This window comes from Chrysemys picta, unplaced genomic scaffold (genome assembly GCF_011386835.1).
Source record: "Chrysemys picta bellii isolate R12L10 unplaced genomic scaffold, ASM1138683v2 scaf1194, whole genome shotgun sequence".
In the NCBI taxonomy this organism is placed as follows: Eukaryota; Metazoa; Chordata; order Testudines; family Emydidae; genus Chrysemys; species Chrysemys picta.
Window position 1 is genome coordinate 10,001 of NW_027053901.1, and position 5,000 is coordinate 15,000.

The window sequence follows — 5,000 nt, forward strand, 5'->3', positions numbered from 1 at the left end:
CGGTGGCCGAGCGTCTCGCCGTCCCCGGACGCGGCGAGGGACTGCCTCCCGGCCGTCAGGATCGGGCCCACGGAAGTCTGATTTTAAAAAAAATTGGCCGACGCCACCGCGGAGGGCTACCCGAGCACCCCGGGCCCCGGAGCCGGAAAAGGGAAAAAAAGGATCGGGCCCACTAGAGACATGGACCCGGCCGCCAAGCAGGCCGCCCTGGGCTGACCCTCCCCGGCCGCAGCGAGGGACTGCCTCCCGGCCGACAGGATCGGGCCCCTGGAAGTCTGGGGGGGGGGGGGGAAATCGCCCCACGCCTCCGAGGAGGGCTGCCCGGGCGGGCCTGGCCCCGGAGCTCGAAAAAAAAAAAAGGATCGGGCCCACTAGAGACATGGACCAGGCCGCCCTGGGCTCACCCTCCCCGGCCGCAGCGAGGGACTGCCTCCCGGCCGACTGGATCGGGCCCCTGGAAGTCTGGAAAAAAGACTGGAACCTGACGCCTCCGAGGAGGGGGCGCCCAGGGAAGGAGGGAGATCCGGGTTGACCTGGTGACCGGACGGGAAAGAGGCCACCGGGCGTCCCCCCCCTTAAAACCTAGGGGTTGACCTGGTGGCCGGAAAGCGAACCGGCCAGCAGGTGAACCCTTTCGATTCCACGGGTTGACCTGGTGCCCGGGAAGCGAACCGGCCAGCAGGTGAACCCGTTCGATTCCACGGGTTGACCTGGTGCCCGGGAGGGGACTCTGAAAATTTTTCAGCCCTTTCGACTCGGGGTTGACCTGGTGGCCGAGAGGGGACTCGCACGGCAGGCAAGCCGCCCTGGGCTCACCCTCCCCGGCCGCAGCGAGGGACTGCCACCCGGCCGACTGGATCGGGCCCCTGGAAGTCTGGAAAAAAGAATGGAACCTGACGCCTCCGAGGAGGGGGCGCCCAGGGAAGGAGGGAGATCCGGGTTGACCTGGTGACCGGACGGGAAAGAGGCCACCTGGCGTCCCCCCCCCTTAAAACCTAGGGGTTGACCTGGTGGCCGGAAAGCGAACCGGCCAGCAGGTGAACCCTTTCGATTCCACGGGTTGACCTGGTGGCCGGAAAGCGAACCGGCCAGCAGGTGAACCCGTTCGATTCCACGGGTTGACCTGGTGCCCGGGAGGGGACTCTGAAAATTTTTCAGCCCTTTCGACTCGGGGTTGACCTGGTGGCCGAGAGGGGACTCGCACGGCAGGCAAGCCGCCCTGGGCTGACCCTCCCCGGCCGCAGCGAGGGACTGCCTCCCGGCCGACAGGATCGGGCCCCTGGAAGTCTGGGGGCGGGGGGAAATCGCCCCACGCCTCCGAGGAGGGCTGCCCGGGCGGGCCTGGCCCCGGAGCTCGAAAAAAAAAAAAAGGATCGGGCCCACTAGAGACATGGACCAGGCCGCCCTGGGCTCACCCTCCCCGGCCGCAGCGAGGGACTGCCTCCCGGCCGACTGGATCGGGCCCCTGGAAGTCTGGGGGGGGGGGGGGAATGGAACCTGACGCCTCCGAGGAGGGGACGCCCAGGGAAGGAGGGAGATCCGGGTTGACCTGGTGACCGGACGGGAAAGAGGCCACCGGGCGTGCCCCCGTTAAAACCCCTAGGGGTTGACCTGGTGGCCGGAAAGCAAACCGGCCAGCAGGTGAACCCTTTCGATTCCACGGGTTGACCTGGTGCCCGGGAAGCGAACCGGCCAGCAGGTGAACCCGTCCGATTCCACGGGTTGACCTGGTGCCCGGGAGGGGACTCTGAAAATTTTTCAGCCCTTTCGACTCGGGGTTGACCTGGTGGCCGAGAGGGGCCTCGCACGGCAGGCAAGCCGCCCTGGGCTCACCCTCCCCGGCCGCAGCGAGGGACTGCCCCTCCCCACCCCCCGGCTGACAGGATCGGGCGCACTGGAAGTCCGGGACAGTATTTTCCCCGACGCCGGGGAGGGCGGGCGGAGGGGCTCTGGCGGCCAGCCCGGGCCCCGGAGCTCGAAAAGGAAAAAAGGACCGGGCCCGCGAGAGACGGGGGCCCTGCCGCAGGGGGGGGGGGCAGTCCGACCGGGGCTCACCGTGCGGCAGGCCCGGGCGTCGGCAGGGGAAAGCGGGCGAGGAGGCGCGGGGCCGGGTGCCTACGGCCATACCGGACCGAACGCCCCCGATCCCGTCCGATCTCGGAAGGTAAACCGTCCCGGGCCTGGCTAGTACTTGGATGGGTGACCGCCTGGGAATCCCAGGTGCCGTAGGCAGCTTTTCCCGGTCCGAGTCAGCTCTCTCTCCTTTTCTGGGGGGGAAGGAGAGGGGGGGACGGGCCGGAAAGCCCCTCGTCGCTCCTGCCGAGTCGGAGGTCGCGGCCGCAGGTCACGGGTCTGGGCGCCTGGGGTCCGGCTCCCCACCCACCCGGCTTCCTCCGCGGAGGACCCCCCCCGGGGCCACCGAAGCCGCTGGGGGAGACCCCGGGCATGGGGCGGACTGGCCCGGACCCTCCCGGCCGCCGGCCCGCAGGTCCGCCCCGAATCCCCCCCCGCGGCCACCCAGGCCAGGCCTGGCCAGGCGGGACGGACGGCGGGTGTCCAGCGCCCAGCGGCTTCCTCCAGCGGGGACCCACGGACCCCAAAGCCGCAGGGGGAGGCCCCGGGCCCGGGACGGACTCGCTCGGACCCCCTGCGCCCGGCCGCCGGCCCGCGGGACCGCCCCGAATCCCCCCGCGGCCACCCAGGCCAGGCCTGGCCAGGCGGGACGGACGGCGGGTGTCCAGCGCCCAGCGGCTTCCTCCAGCGGGGACCCACGGACCCCAAAGCCGCAGGGGGAGGCCCCGGGCCCGGGCCCGACTCGCTCGGCCCCCCCGCCTCCCCTGCGCCCGGCCCCCGGCCCGCGGGACCGCCCCGAATCCCCCCGCGGCCACCCAGGCCAGGCCTGGCCTGGCGGGACGGACGGCGGGTGTCCAGCTCCCAGTGGCTTCCTCCAGCGGGGACCCACGGACCCCAAAGCCGCAGGGGGAGGCCCCGGGCCCGGGACGGACTCGCTCGGCCCCCCCGCCTCCCCTGCGCCCGGCCCCCGGCCCGCGGGACCGCCCCGAATCCCCCCGCGGCCATCCAGGCCAGGCCTGGCCTGGCGGGCCGGTGTGCGGCTCCCCCGGGCTTCCTCCCCCGACGACCCGCGCCCCCCTGAGCCGCAGGCGGAGACCCCGGCCCCGGGGCGGACCGGCCCGGGCTCGCTCGAGCCCCCTGCGCCCGGCCCGCAGGACCGCCCCCCCGAATCCCCCGGGAGAGGCCCGGCCTGCACGCCACTGACGACCCGCGGCCCCCAAAGTCGCAGGAGGCGCCCCCCCCCGGTTAGCCCCGTCTCGCTCCGCGCCCCCCGCCCCTCGCTGCCGGGACCGGGCGCCGCCCCAGAGTCAGCCGCAGCCGGCCGGCCTGAGAGCTGCCCTCCTGTGGACGACGGTGAGTTTACCTTGATACTAACCGGCCGTCAGCCAGGTCAACCCCATTGCTAGACTGGGGTGGACCTGGTGGCCGAGTGGGGACTTGGAACATTTGACAGCTGCTTCCCGGGGCTTGACCGGTTGTCCTGAACGCCCCCCACCCCCAGCCCCAGCCCCCGGCTCCTGCTCCCCTCTCCCCAGCCTCGGTGCTCCGCTCCCTGCCTCGGAGGCTGCCTCTCTGCGGCGCCTGCATCGCCTCCGAGGACGCGCACCCTCCGGAGGCTGGACGTAAACCCACCACTGCCGCTGACCCGGCTCTCCGAGGGACGACTGTGAGGCCTCCCCCCCCCCCCCACCCCCGGACCGCCCTGGGGACGACTGCTAAGCCTCCCCCACCGGACCGCCCGGGGCAAGACTGCTAAGCCTCCCTCCCACACACACACACACACACTGTCGGGGGAGGACTATTAAGCTTTCCCCCTGGAGCGCCCGGGGCGGACGACTGTTAAGCCTGCCCCCGGAGTCCTCGGGGGAGGACTATTAAGCTTTCCCCCCTGGAGCGCCCGGGGGGGGACGACTATTAAGCCTGGCCCCCGGAGTCCTCGGGGGACGACTATTAAGCCTCCCCCGGACTGGCCGGGGGGCGACTATTAAGCCTCCCCCGGACCTGCTCCGTCTCGACTATTAAGCCCCCCTCTGTGGTCCTCAAGACCACTGCCGTGCTGCCCTCGGAGTGGGGTGACACCCGGGCCGGAAAGCAAACCGGCCACCAGGTCAACCCGTCGAATCCAATGGGTTGACCTGGTGGCCGGAAAGCAAACCAGCCGCCAGGTCAACCCGTCGAAACCAATGGGTTGACCTGGTGGCCGGAAAGCAAAACGGCCGCCAGGTCAACCCAGTAGATTCAGCGGGTTGACCTGGTGGCCGAACGGGGACTTTGAAAATTTGACAGCCGCTTCCCGGGGGTTGACCTGTTGTCCCGGTGGGGACTTTGAACATTTGACAGCCGCCTCCCAGGGCTTGACCTATTGTCCCGGTGGGGACTTTGAGAATTTTACAGCCGCTTCCCGGGGCTTGACCTGGTGGCCGAGTGGGGACGTTGAACATTTGACAGCCGCTTCCAGGGGGTTGACCTGTTGTCCTGAACGCCCCCCACCTCCCCCCCGGCTCCTGCTCCCCACTCCCCAGCCTCGGTGCTCCGCTCCCTGCCTCGGAGGCTGCCTCTCTGCGGCGGCTGCATCGCGTCCGAGGACGCTCACCCTCCGGAGGCTGGACGTAAAGCCTGACACCCGCCACCGCCGCCGACACGGCTCTCGGAGGGACGACTCTGAGGCCTCCCCCCACCCCCGGACCGCCCTGGGGACGACTGCTAAGCCTCCCCCCCGCCCACACCCACACCCACACTGTCGGGGGATGACTCTTAAGCCTCTCCCAGACTGCCTGGGGAACGACTATTAAGCCTGCCCCCCGGAGCACTCGGGGGACGACTATTAAGCCTCCCGCGGACTGCCCGGGGGATGACTATTAAGCCTCCCCTGGAACGACTATTAAGCCTCCCCCGGACTGGCCGGGGGGCGACTATTAAGCCTATCC

At 70.7% G+C, this 5,000-nt stretch overlaps 1 non-coding gene across 1 annotated transcript; it reads left to right on the forward strand.

The window, feature by feature from the left end:
• The first annotated feature begins 2,113 nt into the window (after nt 1–2,113).
• On the forward strand, nt 2,114–2,232 carry LOC135979746 (5S ribosomal RNA). Its single transcript, XR_010596993.1, has one exon. It is a non-coding gene; the product is annotated as a 5S ribosomal RNA (ribosomal RNA).
• Nucleotides 2,233–5,000: the final 2,768 nt, after the last annotated feature.